Here is a 22,747-nt window from a genome sequence, read left to right as displayed (position 1 = left end):
ATAACTTGTTTGGCTGTGTACTGGAGTGTTTGTTTGAAAGGAATGCGAACAGTGAAAAATATTATGTTGCTTCTATACCTTCAGGTGTACAGTATATGCCACCATGACCACATTTCCTGTGAAGTTATAGGCCTATACCAAGGTTAGAGGTGCACAGGGATGTGTCTCTCTACCCAGCAGTAGGACTGATCTGTCCAAATATTATGAGGATTCCTGTATCTAGAACCTCTCCTCTTTCATGGTGACTATAGAGTGCAAGTGCCCTTGAGCCTGCAGGCTGTCAATAGGTAAATTTGTTCTCTGAGAGACCAAGTTTCTGTTCAAGGACTTAGTCAAGTATGTTTTCTGTGCAGTCTGATATTCGGTGACAGTAGCATCTAGGAGTGCAGGGGGTGCACCAGGAGCTGTGGGGCTTTAAAGTCCGAGTCAGCATTCCCCTTTTTACTCCTAGCAATTGACATCATTGACTGGCAGCTGTTTTCTTGACTCCCAGAGATATGCTGCCAATCCAATGCCAAAACCCTCACGGGTGAGTGGCGCTCTTAAAACTTCCTGATTGATCCACACTATCCTTAAAGGTTGGGTGGAAAAGGGCGAAGACATGATAGCATGGGTTTAAGCAGTTAACGTTGTCATACCTCTGTGGTACTATCCTGTTAGGAAGTGCAGCTTCCTGCTGTGAGGATGTACCGGTCCAGCAAATGCTAAAGGCGGGTGACTTTTGCTCCACATGGACATGTGCACTGCCTATCAGCCCAACATCAGCTTCCTACTAGATCATTTCTCATCTCTCCTTCAACATTTGGCCTAATGCCTGAAGTGTGGCATGTTGTGGACACATATATCTATTACTATGGGTGCCAGACCACCCAAAAAAAGGAATGCAATCATTACCAGTAGACCCTATGTGAGGGTTGAGGGAGACCTTCCTTACCTCAAAATAGTCATTTGCCCGCTCCAGTTCACCCACTCCCTCACCGTATCCTCCCCGATTACAAACATCTAAGGCTCTGTATTGTACTTCATGGTCAGCCATGCACATGACAGTGAGACTGCAGACATCTGTTCGTGCGAGTGCCCATCGTGAAGTCAGGTTCTCTTAAAATAAATTTCTGAATGGACTTTTAATTGAAGAGAGACAACTCTCAACTTTGGTGCCAAATTGTTTCATGTCCAGGGTCTTCCTAGTTTTACAAGTTTGTAGTGCCACTTAAAACAAGCATGGAAAATGCAACAGGTCTCGCCTTGGATTAAGTTAAAGCCATTTGCTTTGCTAATGCTATTGTATAGCTAAGCAAATGGCTTTAATTCAATGAAAGGTGAGACCTAATGTTTGTCAATGTCAGTCATTGTCAGTCAGTGTCAATCAGTGTCTGTCAGTGTCAGTCAGTCAGTTTTAGTCAGTCATGTCGGTCAGTGTCAGTCAGTCAGATTCAGTCAGTCAGTTTTAGTCAGTGTCAGTCAGTCAGTATCAGTCAGTGTCAGTCACTCAGTGTCAGTCAGTGTCAGTCAGTCATTGGCAGTCAGTCAGTGTCAGTCAGTCAGTCAGTATCAATCAGTGTCAGTCAGTCAGTGTCGGTCAGTGACAGTCAGTCAGTCAATCAGTGTCAGTCAGTCAGTGTCAGTCTGTCAGTATCAATCAGTGTCAGTCAGTCAGTGTCAGTCAGTCAGAGTCAGTCAGTCAGTGTCAGTCAGTGTCAGACAGTCAGTCAGTGTCAGTCAGTGTCAGTCAGTCAGTGTTAGTCAGTGTCAGTCAGTCACTGTCAGTTATGTCAGTCAGTGTCAGTCAGTGTCAGTCTGTCAGTCAGTCAGTGTAAGTCAGTCAGTCAGTGTCAGTCAGAGTCAGTCAGTGTTAGTCAGTGCCAGTCAGTCAGTGTCAGTCAGTCATGTCAGTCAGTGTTAGTCAGTGTCAGTCAATCACAGTCAATCAGTCAGTCAGTGTCAGTCAGTCAGTGTCAGTCAGTGTTAGTCAGTGTCAGTCAGTCAGTCAGTCAGTCAGTGTCAGTCAGTGTCTGTCAGGGTCAGTCAGTCAGTGCCAGTCAGTCAGTGTCAGTCAGTGTCAGTCAATGTCAGTCAGTGTCAGTCAGTCAGTGTCAGTCAGTCAGTGTCAGTCATTGTCAGTGTCAGTCATTCAGTGTCAGTCACTCAGTGTCAGCCAGTCAGTCAGTGTCCGTCAGTGTCCGTCAGTCAGTGTCAGTCAGTGACAGTCAGTCAGTGTCAGTGTCAGCCAGTCAGTGTCAGTCAATCAGTGTCAGTCAGTGTCAGTCAGTCAGTCAGTCAGTCAGTCTCAGTCACTCAGTGCCAGTCTGTGTCAGTCAGTCAGTCATTGTCAGTCAGTCAGTGTCAGTCAGTCAGTCAGTATCAATCAGTGTCAGTCAGTCAGTGTCGGTCAGTGACAGTCAGTCAGTGTCAGTCAGTCAGTCAATCAGTGCCAGTCAGTCAGTGTCAGTCAGTCAGTCAGTCAATGTCAGTTAGTCATTGTCAGTCATCGTCAGTCATTGTCAGTCATTGTCAGTCATTGTCAGTCAGTGTCAGTCAGTCATTGTCAGTAAGTGTCAGTCAGTGTCAGTCTGTCAGTATCAGTCAGTGTCAGTCAGTCAGTGCCAGTCAGTCAGTGTCAGTCAGTCAGAGTCAGTCAGTGTCAGTCAGTGTCAGTCAGTCAGTGTTAGTCAGTGTCAGTCAGTCAGTGTCAGTTATGTCAGTCAGTGTTAGTCAGTGTCAGTCAGTGTCAGTCAGTGTCAGTCAGTCAGTGTCAGTCAGTGTCAGTCAGAGTCAGTCAGTCAGTCAGTGTAAGTCAGTCAGGCAGTGTCAGTCAGAGTCAGTCAGTGTCAGTCAGTCAGTGTTAGTCAGTGTCAGTCATGTCAGTCAGTGTTAGACAGTGTCAGTTAGTGTCAGTCAGTGTCAGTCAATCCGAGGCAATCAGTCAGTCAGTGTCAGTCAGTATCAGCCATTGTCAGTCAGTGTCAGTCAGTCAGTGTCAGTCAGTGTTAGTCATTGTCAGTCAGTCAGTGTCAGTCAGTCAGTCAGTCAGTCAGTGTGAGTCAGTGTCTGTCAGGGTCAGTCAGTCAGTGCCAGTCAGTCAGTGTCAGTCAGTCAGTGTCAGTCAGTGTCAGTCAGTCAGTGTCAGTCAATCAGTGTCAGTCAGTGAGTCAGTCAGTGACAGTCAGTGTCAGTGTCAGTCAATCAGTGTCAGTCAGTCAGTGTCAGTCAGTGTCAGTCAGTGTCAGTCAGTCAGTCAGTGTCTGTCAGTGTCCGTCAGTCAGTGTCAGTCAATGTTAGTCAGTGTCAGTCATTGTCAGTCAGTGTCAGTCAGTTAGTGTCAGTCAGTCAGTGTCAGTCAGTCAGTGTCAGTCAGTGTCCGTCAGTGTCAGTTAGTGTTAGTCAGTGTCAGTCAGTCAGTCAGTGTCAGTCAGTGTCAGTCAGTCAGTGTCAGTCAATCAGTGTCAGTCAGTGTCAATCAATCAGTGTCAGTCAGTGTCAGCCAGTCAGTGTCAGTCAGTCAGTGTCAGTCAGTCAGTCAGTGACACTTTGTGTCAGACAGTCAGTCAGTGTCAGCTAGAGCAGCTCTGCGGACCTGGTTCTCTGGCTCTAAAGCAGCTCTGCTGACCTGGTTCTCTGGCTCTAAAGCAGCTCTGCTGACCTGATTCTCTACCTCTAAAGCAGTTCTGCTGACCTGGTTTCTCCGGCTCTACAGCAGCTCTGCTGACCTGGTTCTCTGTCTCTAGAGCAGCTCTGCTGACCTGGTTCTCTGCCTCCTTGAGCAGCTCTGCTGACCTAGTTCTTAGGCTCTAGAGCAGCTCTGCTGACCTGGTTCTCTGGATCTACAACAGCTCTGCTGGCTTGGTTCTCTGTCTCTAGAGCAGCTCTGCTGACCTGGTTCTCTGCCTCCTTGAGCAGCTCTGCTGACCTAGTTCTTAGGCTCTAGAGCAGCTCTGCTGACTTGTTTCTTTGGATCTACAACAGCTCTGCTGACTTGGTTCTCTGGCTCTAAAGCAGCTTTACTGACCCGGTTCTCTGGCTCTAAAGCAGTTCTGCGGACCTGGTTCTCTGGCACTAGAGCAGCTCTGCTGACCTGGTTCTCTCGCTCTAAAGCAGCTCTGCTGACCTGGTTCTCTGCCTCTCGAGCAGCTCTGCTGACCTGGTTCTCTGGCTCTAAAGCAGCTCTATTGACCTAGTTTTCTTGTTCTAAAGGCTCTGACCATTCAAATATACCTCTGTAGTCCAAGCCCGCCTCACCCGAAATATACTCATCAGCTCATCATAATGCGCAAATGAATGCATGAATAGATTGCTTTAAAAAGCTAAACACCAGAGAGATAAGGTGCGTTCATGAAGCAGCAGAACTCCGCATTTTGTGAGGGTGCGGGGCAGAAGCAGGAGAAGCTGTCAGCAGCCATAACAAGCGTGTGGACGGCGCTGCAAATTCGGAAGAAAAAGTTCTTCAAGTCCTTTAAAGGAAAGAGTGTAAATCCGCCCATTAACGATCCAATCCCTTTGGGTGTGCCTAAAAAGAGACAGGGTGGCAACAAGGAATGAATGGCATGCCTTCAGTGCAATCATTGCACAGCTTTAGGCCTGATGCCAAACGACGCATACAAATGAAAGCTGAAGGCAGAGCTGGGACGAGGCTTCTTGAATCGTATAGATTCCAAGAAGTCTCGTATGACGAGAGCAGTGCATGCGCTGCTGACGTCAGGCCAAGACCTAAAAAGGTATGAAACACTGACACATCTCTACGGGGTTTTATTTTGTAGTAATATGACACGCTGTTTTAAGGCCCTGATTATTAGTGCCCCCCCCCAAAGGGGATGAAAAATGTATCACACCTGATAACATCCAATACCCCCGTATTCAGCATTTATTGAATCTGATAAATATTGCATATTATAAATTAAGCCCATCAAAATGGGGCATAACATTTCAAATTTGGAGCTTTCTGCAACTAAATCTGCATGTTCCTGAATATTCTCGGATTATCTCTTGGTAAATATACATACAGTGATTGGTTCGATCTGCCAAAATGTACCTGGGAATACCGTGTGGACGGAATATTCTGTCAAATATCGAGGACCAAAACCTTGGGAATGTAAGTGCAAATAGGTTAGCATGGATTTACCATTCATAACCCCACATCTATGTACCTTGACAATATATATATATATTGCCAATGTACTTATATGTTGAGTTAAGCACTGTAAAAATTTGCTTTCTTATAGAAACTTACCTTCACAATATTTTTATCTTCGATATTCTTGACATCATATTTTTCCCGCACTATATTATATTTCTTCAATATTTTCTCAAACACCAACTCTATACAACTCACAATTCAGACCCCAGCTCAAATAGGAGTTTGTGCAGGGGAAAGAATTTTCTGGCCCAAATGTAATCAGTGTATACGTATTTTAGCTTTATCCGATACGTATTTACTCTTAGGTTTTTTTCTATCAACAAAACTTTACATTACGATACAGGGCCATAGGGGAGAGTATATTTGTAGCACTAGGAGTAAGTAAATAAATTCTAATCTAAAATCTAGCATTGTTTTTGCTTGCATATAGGAAGACAATATATATGTGAACATGGCAATGGAATAAAAATGCATGTTTGCCTGATGAGGTCAAGTATCAACATCCATGCCCAAACATTGACATCTAAAATAGTAACCCTTCTCAGGCATTATTTACTGAACCCCTCTGTGTTGCTCCATGTCACTACCAAAGTAATTCAGGGGGTCCCTGGCATTTGGCTGAAAATTATGCTGATTTCAAAATACATTTTTAGGATACGCTGTTGCTCCTTAGAGTCTCTAATTTGGATTTTTGATTAAATCCCGATTAAGTCAATCGTGAGATTTTACTTGAATCAGTATTACGAGTCATGTGGGGTAAGTCGTCCATCCCATGAAATCCACCATCATGTTTTGCAAGAAAAAACAAGGTGAAATGTGGACATGTTGACGGAAAGAAGTAAAATGTGGAAATTAGTGCAAACCCCCAATTGTATATGTTATATTCTCAGAAGAACCAACTGATGATGTAGTATGACACAGGATAGAGCAGCACACTGTGGTTTTGAAATTTGCTGGATGCTGTAAAACTGTACCAGGAACCTTGCTTCTTGCAATGATTGCCAGAATAGATGGTGACCCACAATGTCCGTCCAGAGAAGAATTTCTGAAATTGTATTAATCCTACAGGCAGGATACCGCCTAGAAGAAAATGGCTCAAATCACGCGGTAATGGGAGTAAATCACCTCATGCCATAAGAATGTTGCAACCCTAGGGGTAGGAAGCATGGATTCCACACCGAAGAACCCAAAAATGGTTTTAACTGAAGGATCACACTTGTAGCTTGTGTACTTTCTGGTAGTCTAGAGTAGAAATTCCTAACTTGGGTACTTTGGGACCCTAGCGTTACCGGTGGTGTGGCAGCCCTGTCAAAATCATAATTGTCGCCAAGAGCAAGGAGGTCTCAAGGCGAATCAGTTTACCAGAGGTAGGACTCAATTTCTGAGATGGACAACCACCCTTGTTACACGAAAAAGAGCATCTGTGACCCCTTAGTATCTGATAAACAGAAGCTCACTCTGAGTAATGTTAAAAGCTGCTTTCCTGTCATCAGGGACACCAGGTTTCAGGCATGGTCATGTGCTTTCCTTTTTACAAATTCATTGTTTTCATATGTCTTACTCATATTGGTGCACCTGGAGTGACTCAAGAACTCCCACAATGCATTTTGTTGTCAAAGAAAAGCCGAGAACTGGAAAATGATGTCCCTGATGACATGGAGTCATTTGATAACCTTACCCCACAGAAGTTAACAAACTGAGCTTGTGGGCGGAGGAGCATTAGGGGAGCATTTTCCTGCTTTCCAAAACAAATTTGACATTAAATTGCTTAAATCATGATTGGCTGGTGCACTATGGTGGCAATGTCAATTATTTGTCACCTCTTTATCATGTCTCTGCCGCTGGGACTTTTTAACAAAATGATTCTATCTGGGGATGGAGCCTTGATACTTATCAAATGAATCGCCGGACCAGCTTGGTTTGGTTTGCAACAGGGAACCTTAACAGAAGAAACCTAGGGCCTCATTTATGGGGCCTTGCGTCAATTTTGCGCTTCTGATGCATCACTTTTTGTGATGCATCGGCGGCGTAAAACATGCCTCCCGTTGCGCACTATTTACACAGTGACGCATCTAAGCAGATGTGTCACTTTGTAAACCCCTGCGCTACATTATACCTGCGTCAGGTATAATGTATGCAGGGGGGGCGTTCCCCCACAAAAAGCCTTGTAGAAGTGACGCAGTGAAATCTATGAGATTTCACTGCGTCACTTCTAGTACGCCGTTGCGTCAAAATCTTAAGCCTGCCTCACAGCAGGCATAAGATTGATGCAGGCCCTTTCACATGGGGCTTGACCAATGTGAAAGGACACATTGCTGGAGTTGTGTCATTTTTGTGACACACTCCAGCAATGCATCACTTTTGCGCCATACAGATACGTCAGAAATACTGACATATCTGTAACTCCTTGCGACATGATATGTCATACAGTACATATGACGCATCAGGTATGTCGCAAGGAGTGCGCACTGAGAATTGAAGCATCGCTGCTTTCACGCAGTGATGCGTCATTTCTCATAAATGAGGCCCCTAGAATTCATGACGGCATAGCAGTGCCATGCCATTAAAAAATCTGTGATGCTCACAGTAGCGGCTGATACCGAACTCAGGTGGCGAGGCAAGGGCAGGGGGTGGGGAAGGGAGGACGAAAAACACTTACCTGTGACAGCCGGCCGCTGCCTCTCCTCCAGCCTCTTCTCCCTGACTCCGGTCCCGCAGCAGGATGCAGGAAGCAGCAGGAAGCACCCAGCCTCCCGATAACCAATCGCAACACTGCAATGCAGCATTGTGATTGGTCTGAGTGCTGTGGATCGGCGCTCAGCCATGGAATGGGGGCTTGGGCATGTTCTCCACGCATGCTGTAATGCAGCCTGCAGGAAGAAGATGTAAACAGTCATGGGCACTTAGGAATGGACAAACCACTCCTCCCTTGTACCTGTGTTGTCAGAGCAGCCCCTCCCCAAACGCAAGGAAACATAAAATAAAAATGACGCAAGTTATTATTATTATATGTTTCTTTTACTTCACTGCAGGGAAGCAGTAGGTCGACGCTCCTCCGCCTTAGCAGAGGAGCCGCTGCTGGCTCATGACCAATATGTCTTGTTACAAAGACAAACCCATCCCTTCAATGAAGAAAACGTTGCTTGTTAGCAGGCTGGTCCGCAATGTGGAAGAAAGGGTATTGTTGCAACTTACAGGAGAAATAATACCCTGATAGCACCCTGCCCAGAGATGTGAACTGATGGCCAGCGCTGCCTGCTTTCGACTCGGCGCATAAGGTTGGAGTCCCGGCGGCTGCTCACCCTTCTGTGATCCTGGGCAAATCACTTAATCCCCCCATCATTAAAAAAAATAATGGGCCTCATTTATGAAGGCCTTGCGCCACTGGTACGTCACTTTTTCCCATTTTAAAAGTGACGCACTGGCGGCGCAAGACCTTCATAAATAAGGCCCTTTGAATCTACCTTGTGTAATGTACTCATGGTGCTAAGTGCTCCAATACCATTGGACCCGAGAGTTTCTCTAATACGCCTCTGATTTGCTTAGCTATAAAGCGGCTCCTGTTTTCACTGCTCACACGGCTTCTCTCTCAGCCTTGTGGGCATAACAAGCAATTGCGACTGACACCACTGGTATTACCATGCCTAAAGCAGGGGGGTGTCAGGGCAGCCGCCCCCCCCCCCCCCCACTGGCACCTCTGGGCTTTAAGCAGCACCCCGGCCATTGAAGGTGCAGGAATGCACTGCAGCCAGTTGTGAGAGGCGGCAGTGTTTACACATCTCGCATGTTTCGGGGTCACTTCAAGGCCTTGACACCCACAAGAATAGCGAGATGGAACAGAATTGGGCCCTCTACGGTCAATGAGGTGACAGAGAAGTGGATGTGAGCGGTGGCATTTGAATTTGAAGGAAATTGGTTTTAGGGAGGCCACGTCAAGGAAGGTAATTTATACGCAATCTACATAAAATGTTCATCCCATTACTTTTATCTGTCAGTGCCGACTTGTTTCAATATATCTGTCAGACTGGAAGGCAATTGACTGCGTTCCTCTACATCATGCTGTGAGGTAATTTAATCCCCAGTGGGAATTTTTATGGAAACAGTCTGTATTCTAGCAGCCAAGTGGCTAAATTATTTGGCTATCACATTGAAGAATTGCTGACTTTTTTTTATCCACGAGCACTTGCATTCTGGGACATGTAGTTTCGTGTGTAACATTGAAACTACGTGATTCCATAATGTAAACCGGCGTTCATTAAAATGTCAGATCTAACTGAAGGTGTCCCATTCAATGTGGTCATTGGCAATTTATTTATTTTACAAAACTTTTAGGATATTATCTTAATAGTGTATATTGCAGGACTGAGGAAGACTTCCCACCATCGTATGGCTCTGCTTTCAAGTTACCTCGCAGCATTACATGTATGCCAAATGACTCCGTCACATACTTCAATAAGTTCAGTTATTGAGATGGCAGGGCTCTCAAGCTCTGATTAGGACATGGTGATAATTTTGTGGTGAAACGTTGAAGTAAATATAATGGCAAGCCATTCATGCTGTGAAGTGCTGCTGCTGACAAAACCTGTGGTAATACCTGTGGCGATTTGGAGGCCATTGGAAAACTTGCTACCTGGGGCTTTGACCACCCGCATCCCGCCGCCGCCGGACTCCTTTCCACCTTGGGGTCGGCTCGCTGTGTGGGGCGCGGCGCAGGGTGCAAGACTACAGTACCCAGCATCCTTAGCGGCGCTAGCCGCGTCACTAGCGCCAGGAGGCGCTTAAATTTGCAGTCACCCCGGTCGAGGGGGGGGGAGCCATTCATGCTGTGAAGTGCTGCTACTGACAAAACCTGTGGTAATACCTGTGGCGATTTGGAGGCCATTGGAAAACTTGCTACCTGGGGCTTTGACCACCCGCATCCCGCCGCCACCGGACTCCTTTCCACCTTGGGGTCGGCTCGCTGTGTGGAGCGCGGCGCAGGGTGCAAGACTACAGTACCCAGCATCCTTAGCGGCGCTAGCCGCGTCACTCGCGCGCCAGGAGGCGCTTAAATTTGCAGTCACCCCCGTCTCGCGGGACGCCGGGCGAAGCCCGGGCAAAGGGCGGGCCGTCTGAGGCCGTCCGAGGTCGGCCAAGGTTGGGTTGGGCCAGGGACTCTGCCCTACTTTTCCTAGGCCCACAGACGGACACAGTGTTCCTGAACCATCGCACTCCAGGTAAAACAAACACCTTTTATTTCTTGTGAGCCACGATCTTGCACCAAGTTCTTATTCCACCTGTATAAATGCCTGGAAAAAGGTTAACTCCAGTTACAAACACCATGGAGAACTACCTTGTCCAAGTTGTGGCGAAAATAAATAGCGATAGAAGGTCTTCTTTGGGCTTAGACTCATCTACACAATCTCCACTTGCTGACAAAGAGGCAGAGGATTCTTTTGCTCTGTTAAACAGCAGCCTCACTGGTGTGGCACATGCTTCTACTCAGGATTCAGTTACTATCCAGCCCAGTGGTATAGTAGCTAGCACAGAAGAAAACAGTGACAATGAAGTAGTGACTGTGACCCCTACAAATAGTGAGTCCATCATCCCCACTGCTGTCCCTATTCCTGCACCGAGGGTTACAGGGGGCAAAAGAAAAGCCATACAAAAACGGGGGGGATTAAGGTCAGCTAAAAATAAAGTTGCAACGCCACCAAGGAAAATACTTGATGAGGAGGAGGATGATTTGACTGGGGAAACTTATGTGACCTTTTCTAACGTCCAATTCCAGAAATTTTGCAGCTTGATGGACACAAAAATCAAAGGGATAGTTAAACCTTTGATAAGTAAAATTGAGAAATTATCTGCCGAGGTAAGCAAACTTGAAGGTTTACTTGGAAAAACTTTGGGGGAGGTGGAAAAACTCCCAGAAGTCATCGCGTCCAGTGTTCAGCCTTTGGTGAGTGAAATTCAATCGAGCAAATCCAACGGACTGATTCCTGCTGTTGTGCCAAACCTCCCAATGGCTCCACTGATAAATCCACCTGATAACACCTTTGGTGCTGTACCCTCTGCCCCTCTTAATGGTGAACCTAACACTTCGAAAGGGTCATTCGAGCTAGTGGTGGAAGCCTCGCCACTAGTTCTTGTACTAGCAAATGTACCCCCACTAGCTCCTGGCGAAGCAGAATCAACATCATCACTTCTAAATAAATCCTTATCATGGCTAACTAACAACATGTTAGATGACTCTCATACACGTGTATGTTGGTAGTGATGGTTTCTCGTTTGCGGTATATACTGTATCCCCGCTTCTCTACACGTGCGTGCGTAATCATTGAGTCATTCGTTTGTCTTGTGCACCCTCCACCAGGATCCAAATTACGGATGCTGACTCTGCCCTTCCTCAACCGAGTTCCGGGTGAGGAAGGGCAGAGTCAGCACATGCTGCCAGGACCGAGTAAGAAGGCACTAAGTAAGGCCTCTCTCGATCAGCCTTAATTCCCCGAGGGAGAAATTTCCAAAATAAAATAAGGTACAACGTAACCTTAAAAGTCACGAAGAAACAGGTCAAATTTCCTCTTTTCTTCTCACATTTTTCACATTTTTCACTTAACCCCATTGGTCCTGAAGAAAGCCTATAGATCCTCTGACTACCAAAGGCTGAAACATGTCGACCTCTTTTTAAATTTTCACTGCAATGCACTAGAATCCCTTAACAATTCACAAAGTGCATCCGTAATTTTTACCCTCAGTCCGAACCCAGACTCAATAAAGAACACTTGTCTGGTTTTCTGACATTTTAGCTTTCACACCACTACCCCCTCACTTCCACGATCACTACTGCCTTAAACCGTAAGGCAAAACCTCCTGGTGGAGGGTGCACAAGACAAACGAATGACTCAATGATTACGCACGCACGTGTAGAGAAGCGGGGATACAGTATATACCGCAAACGAGAAACCATCACTACCAACATACACGTGTATGAGAGTCATTTAATTTGGGAGAAAAACCAGGTCCTCGACTTGTGAGCCCAAGGTTTAAGCAGGACCAGTGATCCTTTCCCCTTCTGATTATAAAGTTATCGACGGAGACTGAAAGGATTTTCACTCTGCCTCCCCCCACCTCCATGATAATACATAACTAACAACATGGCCATATCTCCTTGGGGCAAACAGCAATTAGCTGATGAACTGGTAAACGCTAGAAGAGTTGAGTGGATTGGGAACAGGGTAAAAAAGTTCAAGGGAGATTGCGTTGTGCTCAATCTTTCTGACCCTGAGGTTTTACCAAACATCTTGCCTAATATCTTCCCTCCACAGAGACGATCTACTTCTATTGTTCCACTGACTCTAGACTTCTTCTATCCCCGAAAAGGCAGAGGCCCCAATCCAAGCACCTTAAGAACAAAATGGAACGTTGTAACCAAAAGGGGCAGTAAGAATTTCGGCTCCGTTGAGTGGGGTCTAGGTCTGGAAAACAGATTCTCTGCCCTCTCCAACTTAGATGCTTGTGATTGACAAACAATTAAATGTATGCCTCTGTTGCAAATCCCTCCAGTTGCTTGTATAACAGGGGAGCATAGTCAATTTACAGGTACACAAAATGAGTCACGTAAACCTTATGCCGCAGTAGGACTATTTTCTGCAAATGTAAATGACAATGTTAATGACGATGCAATGTTGAATGGGTCTGATCACAGTTCTGAATCAAATACGGTAAATGCCACCGGGAACCTATTGTCTTGGAATGTTGCTGGGCTTTGTTCCAAAATGGACTGTGGAGAATGGTTTGGGTTTGTCAGCCAGTATGATGTTTGTATTTTTCAAGAAACATGGGCCTGTGATCCTGTTTTTGCGCTGGGGTATTTGAACTTTCATGTACCGGCTACTAAGGGCCCCAAAGGGCGACCGATGGGGGGACTTACCATATGGGTCCGCCAGTCCCTGAAGATCGTAGTGAAAAATTTGGAGCTTAATCAAAAAGACATTCAGCTCATTAGACTTATGAGGGACTCATCCACCTCCATTGACATTTATAATATATACGCTAGAGGTGGAAGCGCAGGAAAATCAGTGGTCCTATCGTCTCTGTACAATTTCCTAGACATTTACTCTTCTGGGAATAACATTATACTGACAGGTGACCTAAACCACACTTTTGAACCACTAGATACTGGTGAGGCTTTTTTAGGTGCGGAGGAAGATAAGATCTGGGACATCCCGCACTTGATACAACCCCAATAACTCGCTGGACCGAGGATATTCTAGGTTTAAATGCTATGTGCCTTGAACATGGGTTAAGGGCTTTGAATGGTCGTACTAAGTCAGACAGAGTACCAGCCATGACTTTTAACAATGGGAGATTTGAGAGCCGCATTGACTACGTTATATGTAGCATGCCCCTATGGTCATCTGTTACTGATATGGTTGTTATGGAAAGGCCCGAGAGTGATCATAACCCTCTATGTGTTCTCCATAAATGGTGGCTGTCTGATGTTATAGCTCCTAGTATTTGTGCTGATTCCTTACCCCCGTTGATTGTGCCAACTAATGACTTACGCAGGTTGAGGTGGACTAGCGTTAGAACAGATCCGCTGGTTTTAGAAAAAATAAGCATGGCAACCGATAAGGCTATTATGGCCCTTGTGGGTGAGGCTGGGCACCCTCCTAGCCAAAATATTGTTACCAAGGTCCATGAAGATCTCTTTAATGAAATCAAATGCCACTTTTTGAAACCGGTAAATAAAAAGAGGATCTGTGCCTATAGAGCCGCTAGATCAGTGGTTCCCAAACTTTTTCTCCCCTCTGCCTTGCACCCTTCTCCTCTCTGCCTTGCACCCTTCTCCTCTCTGTCTTGCACCCTTCTCCTCTCTGCCTTGCACCCTTCTTTTCTCTGTCTTGCACCCTTCTCCTCTCTGGCTTGTACCCTTCTCCCCTCGGCCTTACACCCTTCTCCACTCTGCCTTGCACCCTTCTCCCCTCTGCCTTGCACCCTTCTCCCCTCTGCCTTGCACCCTTCTCCCCTCTGCCTTGCACCCTTCTCCCCTCTGCCTTGCACCCTTCTCCCCTCTGCCTTGCACCCTTCTCCCCTCTGGATTGCACCCTTCTCCCCTCTGCCTTGCACCCTTCTCCCCTCTGCCTTGCACCCTTCTCCACTCTGCCGTGCACCCTTCTGCCCTCTGCCTTGCACCCTTCCCCCCCTCTGTCTTGCTCCCTTCTCCCCCTCCCCGTTGCACCCTTCTCCCCTCTACTGTGCACCCTTCTCCCATCCGCCTTGCACCCTTCTCCCCTCTGCCTTGCACCCTTCTCCCCTCTGCCTTGCACCCTTCTCCCATCTGCCTTGCACCCTTCTCCCCCTCCCCGTTGCAACGCAACTGGTGCTAATGTAAAGCGCTCTGATGCCTTCTGGTGGAGTTTGCGGAGACTACTCTGGCATCTTGGAAGATAGCCACCAGTCATTTTCAATGCTTATTCAAATGCCCTCTGTTTGTTTGCCTCCTATTCGGAGCTTCTATGGGTGGGAATACACAGCGTCTTGAGGTGGTTAACAGCGTAAGTTTGCTTCTTGGAAATACATTCACTTACAATCCAGGTATACTGCACATACATACTGATGGGCTTTGTAGAATCGGCACATGATTCTTCATTGCCTCATCGCTTCATCCCCCTGAGCTGGACAGCGATGGGCATATCAGACACACCACAAGCTTGTGTGTCCTCTACATCTGACCAGCCATCCGTGGTCAGTTTGTTCTTGTCTATCGCAATGATGGCACCTGAATCTGGTGTGGACGGGAACCGTGGGAATTGCTGCACCACCACTTCATAGGACATTGAACTATCAATGAATGTGATCAATTTGCTGAGTAACTGGTATCTTGCTGCACAAGCCATACCGCGTCGTACACATGCCTTTTTTGCTTCAGTCACAGCTTGAGATTCACTCAGACCAAAAATAGGTAGCTGATAAAGATTTTTGATCAAGGTTACATTGGAAGACCTTTGAATTGGACTTGTTGATTGTGTGTCATCCAGGCCGTACACGGAGGCGACATGCAGATTGCAGCAGCACGGGATAGGAACTGCATCTGGCCTTTTCTTTTTACCACCCCTGTCTGTTGTGCTGCATTGCTGCCTTTCATGTAAAGTTTCCTCATACATACTCTATTGTGCGTGTGTATGGGGTAGAGCAGTGTCACTTCACCACGAAGGAAGCAGATTGCCCACCCGCCACTGTTTTAGTGTGTTTATTTATAGTTTTTCATCTTGTAGTGTCCCCCCTCCCACCCCCCGTTTACACCCTCTTGTTTTCTACTAAGGGCCTTTGCCTTCTGTTCCCACCATGTGTGTACTTTACCCCACGTGTTTGCACCAGAAACGATTTTTGCACACCACCATGTTACCTTCTCCCACGGGTTGTGTGCCCTTGCCAGTTAGGATGACCACCTGACTCCAAGTCATTATTCGCACACCATCCAGTTCTGACTTTGTAAACAATCACCAGATAAGAGCGAGAAAAAAAGACCGGGAGATGCGTGCCCTGGGCCAATGTCTGGCATGTGTGAAAATTAAAGGCTTTCTCCATCAAGCACTCATTGAGATGCAGAGTGCGAGGATCGTGTGACCTGGCAGCACAAAGGAGGGGGAGGAATTGCGCCGCGGCGCCCCTGGCTTCTAATCACGGCGCACCAGGGCGCCGCGGCGCACACTTTGGGAACCACGGCGCTAGATGGTAGAATCACGACTGTAGGGTGGCAAGAATCTCCTTGGGAGATGCAATTAAGAATAAAAATCTGGAGGCTATTAGATCAGCCAGGAAGCAATATAAGCAGTGCATAGCTAAAGCGAAAAAAGATTGGGATGAAGCCCACTGGAATAAGCTAAAACATGCAAGTGACCAAAAGCATTCTAGGTTACTTTGGCATATAGTCAAATGGGGACATAACAGGCTTGAAGAGGCTAGTACTAACAATGTCCCCCAGGACGCCTGGGTTAAATTCTTTAGTGAACAGTACGCTTCCAGAGATCAGACAGTAGACAGCAGATGCCTGCCTTTTTTACTAGCAGACGATGACATTTTCACGCAGAGCGAAATAGTGACTGCCCTTAAAACTGTTCGAAGTGGTCATGCCCCTGGTATCGACGGGGTTCCAGCAGATGTTTTTTTGAATGATACTGAAAGATGGTGCAAATACATCCATCTGCTAATAAACTATATCACCAGAGGTGCAGATATCCCAGTAACCTGGCGGGGTGCTGTAATCATCCCGGTATATAAGAAAGGAGATCGAGCTCAGCCCTGTAATTATCGCCCTATTAGTTTAATAGATACTATTCAAAAAATAGTGGGGCGAGTAATTGTTAATAGGTTGCTCGATTGGGCCGATGATAACAACATTCTATCTCCCTTCCAGGCTGCATTTCGCAGGGCAACCAGCACTGTGGATCAAGTCTTTCGTTTCCAACTGATCCAGTGGAGGACCGTGGTGCTAGGCGGAGGCAGCCTGTATGCAGCATTCGTTGATCTACGGGCTGCTTTCGACCTGGTACCAAGGGCAAAACTGTGGGAAGTGCTTGAGACACTAGGGGTCCCTGGGGACTTGTTGACTTTAATTATGCGATTGCATGAGGGCAACTATGCCAAAATCCGATGGGGTGGGTATGGAAACGACACTGCCGAATTCCCCGTTGAGCGCGGGGTTCGGCAAGGATGCTCAATGGCCCCATCTTTGTTCACCCTTTTTATCAATGGTATTGTTTCCCGCATGCAATCTCGGGCTGTGGATGCTCCTTTTCTTGCAGGTGAAAAAGTCCCTATTTTAATGTTCGCCGATGATACCTTAATTTTATCCAAAACCCCAAGTGGTCTGCAAAAAGCATTGGCAATATTTGATGAGTTCTGTGTAGATCACGGACTGGAGGTGAACGCGTCCAAAACAATACTCATGGTTTTTAATCCACACAGAAATTTTAAATCAAAAATTTCCATGAGTGGTCGCATTCTGGAAGTTGTAAAATCCTTCACTTACTTGGGGATCCTCATCTCTAATGACAATAAGTGGCAGCAACATCTTAATATTGCTACATTAAGGCACAAGCAACTAGCTGGCACTATTATCAAGGAACATAGGAAATCACTGACTAAACCTATCAAACCACCCTTGATAATCTATGAGGCAAAAGCAATTGGATCTGCTTTGTACGGTGCAGAGCTATGGGGGCATGAAAATCTCCAGGAACTCCAAACATCAGAAAATAAATTCTTAAGGTCATTGACAGGTACCCCACAGAGCAGTCCGCTACTGCCCCTGCGTATGAGCTAGGTAGGAGAGAAATTTCGGAAATGGCAAAATTACGCCCGATTTTATACTAGCGTAGGCTCTGGCTATGCCAGAGCTCCACCACTACGCGGACGGGTTCATAGATGTTATTAAAGCTGACCGTTATAATAAAATCAGATGGTTTAAAACACTAAAGATTGCATTGTTCGATTTAGGACTAAATGCTTTATGGACCGATCCAACTGGGGCTTCATTTCCCACTAAGTCCACTTTAAAAAACATTTTCTGGGAATATGTTGTTAATAGGAGTATGCTCAGTACTAATAGTGGGACCATGACCACCAGTTTCCTAGAAGTCAAGATGTACCCTATTTATGAAATGTATTGGGATTACATAACGAACCCCATGGACAGAAAACTGCTCTTCCAATTGAGGGTAGGTTCGCTCCCCCTCCGTAATTTAACATCTAAGTGGAAATCAGGGGGTGCAGCAATTTGTCCAGTTTGTGGGGTAGGAAAAGAAACTCTAGGTCACTTTTTGTTTTCTTGCCCAGTATATTCTGCCCCAAGGCGAGCTTGGTTGGCTCCTATGTGCAGGGACTTAGGCACAAAAAGTAGCATGGTAGCGCTGCGTATTGTAAAATCCACTACTGTAAATTGGATCATAATTGCCACCGCAAAGTACTTGGGGTGGGCGTGGGTCATAAGGCAGAGATTGCTGGTAAGCTAATTACTCACTGCCAAGTTGATCAGAGACTGCTAGACAATTGTCTATTCTCTGTAACTGCTTAACTAATAGTTCAGAGACTGCTAGACTAATGTTTATTCTCTGTAAATCTTATTTAGCTGATCAGAGACTGCTAGACTTGTGTCTATTCTCTGTTAACGCTCATTTAATGTATCATCGGTATGAAATTTTAATGGTATGAATTTTTGAGGATTTTTTACTGTCATTGTGATTATCATTTCTTTGGTATTCTTAATAGTAATGAACTTTGCACCTGTATCTATGATGCGTTATAGCTTTTTAAAATTGTGTAATGTGCTGTGTCTAAATGACTCTGTAAATTTAATCGCTTTTTATTATATGTTTGTATGTCTGCTTTTATGAGTAAACACTCGAATAAAGCACTTTTGAAATTGAAATTGATATAATGGCAATTACTTTTTTTGTAATTGCAACAAACTGATAAATGTTGCAGTTTTGTTGTGGTTCTAAGTGGTTCGCCCATTCCTATTTGGACAAGACACGAAAAGGCAGTGAAATTCTGTCAAGCCTCTGAAATTCTGCCATAAAATACAGAAGTCTACATAGCAGTTCAAATTCACTGAAAAAGTAGATTTCTTCAAAAAAGGTGATTTATTTTCATGGACAGATTTTGTGAATTTTGCCATAATGTTTAAAGCAAGACTAGTTGAAGTTGAAGTTGAAGTTGATAACAAAGTTTATTTAGACAATAGTCTATAAACCATACATAGAGCAATCAATGGATTACACATAGTGATAAAAGATCTTTAAAACTACAATTAATTTTACACATTTACAACACTTGTAAAACCATAGCATAAAATTGGGAAACACTGTACTTTTTAATCTCTCCCGCCCTCCTTTGCTACCTCTGTTATATATTCTCTTGTTGCTTTCAGAAATTTCCCCAATGCAATAGTAATATCCAAAAAAGACATTTCTGTAAGGAGGTCAATGGTATCTGCACGGGAGGTCACCTGATATTTTAAAAAAATTGGACGTAAAAAGGTTTTCCGAAATGCTAAAATCCATGTAAAATCAAACAATATATGTAAAATATCATTTCTTACTCCTAGGCCACATTTACAGGTTCCGTCCGGGTGGATCAGGGCCATTCTTATTTTCTTTCAATCTTCCATGGGTTTAGGCCCACCCAAGCCTTTAAGATTTCGTTTCTTAGCCATCTATTGGGCAGTAAATCCAAATATGGGAACCGGACCTCCTTTTCCCATTTATTCTTTACCCAATTCACTGATTTTTTTAACCTCAGATAGACCATGTCTTGTGATCTGGAAAATTCAAGCCCTTTGTCTCTAAGCATTTTTTTAGTGCAGACTATATTCCACAATGGTGGAGAAAGGCTCAATTTCAAGCGCGCGGCTACCGTCTGGAGAGTTTTCTTCACATCTCGCGCCCAGCGTAAGCTGCTTGCTTGAATTTTCTCTCTACACCAAATCGATACCTTCTCTTCACCACCAGACTCCTGTCGGTTCCAAAATCTTATTAAGGACGTTTGAGTCTTTACATCCCATGATGTTAATCCCACCTCCATTCTGATAGCTTGAATCATGGAGCTATTTGGTAAGGCCAACAACATTTTCAAAATTTTACCTTCTTCCCGGTCCCACCCTCTTTTACCACTCAGGTAAAGCACCTCTGCACCATAAAGCACTGGTGGGGGGGATCATCGCTTCAAATGCCTTTAAAAGCGGTCTGTGTGACATGTCGCCGTAATCTTTATTGAATTTTTTCAGACCACAGACCGAGGAATAAGCCTTAGCCGTTTGTGCCTCCACTTGGGTATTGCACTTTAGTGAGCTATTAAACCAGAGGCCTAAATATTTGTATTCACCTACTACGTCTAGTTTTTCCTGTCCTAAAAACCAATTAAAATTATTTACCCTCTTTCCAAAGCATAGGATTTTATTTTTTTCCATATTTACAGTTAAAAACTTTCTATCACAATATTCTTTAAAAACATTTAATTTCCTTTGGAGACCCATTTTGGTTTGATCCAAGATCACAAGTTCATCGGCATATAAAAGGCATGACACTTTATTGCTATTCATACGTGGACTCGCACTTCTTTCAACTTCCAGGGCAGCGGGGAGATCTGCCAAGAAAATTGTAAAAAGCAAGGGTGCCAGAACGCACCCTTGTCTCAAACCGTTCCTTACTTGGATCTTATGTGTTAATGAGCCCTTTCTGTCTTTAATGACCTGGGCCCAATTGCCACTATGTAAATCTTTTAAGATGTTTAACCACATCGCTGCTGCACAGTTTCCCCTCCGGTGCTGAAGACTTCAGATTTACATCATTTCATGACGAGCTCAGCTCGTCATCAGCACAGCTCCACTGTGCCTCATGACGAGCTGAGCTCGTCATGAGCATGGAAAGGGTTAATATACCCTGTGGCATTCCATAGTTTTCTAATACTTCCCAGAGGCTATTTCGGTCCACTGTGTCGAATGCCGCCCGGAAATCGACGAAACAGCAAAATAATTTGCCATTTTGTTCCATCGATTTCCTAGCCAATGCCCATAGTGCAAAACAATGATCTATCGTCGAGTGGCCTTCTTTGAAGCCACCTTGTTCGACGGGGACGATAGACCTATGTTCCACCCAAACTTTTAGCTTTACCAGGATTATTTTAGAATTTTTTTTTCCATCTATATCCAATAGGTTTATTAGTCTATAATTCTTCGCAGCATATACATCCCCTTTCTTATGTAGTGGTCTTATTATCGCTCCCTTCCAGTTTGGAGGCATAATCCCTTGATCTAAAATTAAGGCAAACATTTTCGCAAAGAATTCCGTCCACCTGTTCTGGTTTGAGTTTAGTATCAGGGCTGGTAAATTGTCTGGGCCGGCAGCTCTAGTTAAATTTAGTGTCCTTATTATGTTATGGACATTTATTATTGAGCATTCTTGTTTTAGGTCCTCTACTAGGCCTTTCCAATCCCCTGGTACCTCATTTCCAGTCCCCCTCCCAGGGGCGTATAATTGCTCTATGTATTCTGCCCACGCCTCTTCTTCCACTACACAAGACATAGGAGCAACCGAAGGTCCCATTGCTGACTGGATTAGCTTCCAGAACTGCAGTGTGTTCTTGGTTTCGATTGCTTCTAATAGCTTGCTCCAACACATTTCTTTATAGGATCTTTTAGCATTTCGGATTAGGGCGATATAATCTCTTTTTATTTTTTCAAATTTTTTCCGTAGGCTACGTTCTTCTCTCCTAACTTCTCTTTTCTTTAGTAAGCAGTCCTGGTTAAACCAAGATCATTGCTTTGCTTGTGCCCTTCCATTGTTCTTATTGGTGCTTTCACCATGCCTTAATTCTACAGTTATGCTTTTCACTACTTGAGTTATTTTCTCAATGTACCAACATAAATTTTGGCCGCACAAGAGACCTAGTTGCACCTTATGTTGCAGGCTAGTTAGCCTCTCGATATATTTTTCTGTTAACCGGGTGGTAAAGCAAGACTAGCTCTGATACCTGCAGTTCATATTTTATTAAAGGTCTCCACCAGCAGTTGTCAACAATCAATGCTGTGTTGCTTAATTTCTTTACTTGACATGCCCTTATTTAAATAGGCTGTTCTATACAGTGTTATTTGGACAGTATTGGCACTTTTCAGCATGACTGCTGTATACTAGCACTGCATTACCAATACTCAGCAGCATGGTTGTTATGCTTTCAGATGCACTGACACTTATCAGCAAGTATGCTATATACTTTAAATAAACACTATTGGTGCTTCTAAACATGGGTGACATGTTGTTAATAGGACAGAATTCGAATTGTACAGCAAGGCAGCTATACCTTTGATGGGACAGTGCCAAATCCTATGGTTGCTGACGGCTCATAATCGGAATATATTCGTACATTCTAATGGTGCTTCTCTGGTGTTAAAACTGATTATTTACCACTGACCTATTTTATTCAGATTCCTCCGTGACCGTTACATGCTTTGACTTTAAAGTCATTCCCTCTGTGCTGGGCAAAAACAACGCTGTCCCTCAAACCTCCTAATCCTAAGGTTAGGTTCACGTTTCCATAGGAAATGCAATTTTTATGCTGCTAATAACTTTGGCACTGTTTGACAAATCTCCACGAAACTTTCCACAGAAGTTCCCTTTTATTGCCTAGTTTGTGCATGGAAAGTTTCAGGGTGATCCATCAAGCTGGGGCCGAGACAAAAGGGGGTTCCAAAACTCATTTTCCCCATTCATTTTACCATGGCAACTTTGTACTCAGGGGCAGCCTGAACCGCTGAACGGATTGAGTGTGATTTTGTGTTTTGGTGTAAATCTGTTCAGAAGCTGTTGAGCAATTAAACCTTTGTATATGTAGGTATGTGGAGGATCGGTGGATCCCAACAGATCTCACACAGAGATCTGATTGGCTGCCACCACCTCAATCAAGAAGTGGCAGGACTCTGGACTCGGTCCTGAGTCCGAAAAAATAATTAAAAAAAGACACAAGGGCCAGGGTAGGAATACTCCGACCTCCTAGGCCACGTGGTGTGACCACAGAGGAACCCCACTTTGGGCCAAAAACATACATATTTTTTTAACCCCTTCCATGCTGCCGCGATTC

The sequence above is a fragment of the Lissotriton vulgaris genome, chromosome 10 (assembly GCF_964263255.1).
Source record: "Lissotriton vulgaris chromosome 10, aLisVul1.2, whole genome shotgun sequence".
Lineage (NCBI taxonomy): Eukaryota > Metazoa > Chordata > Amphibia > Caudata > Salamandridae > Lissotriton > Lissotriton vulgaris.
Note: the sequence above shows the minus strand (reverse complement) of the source record.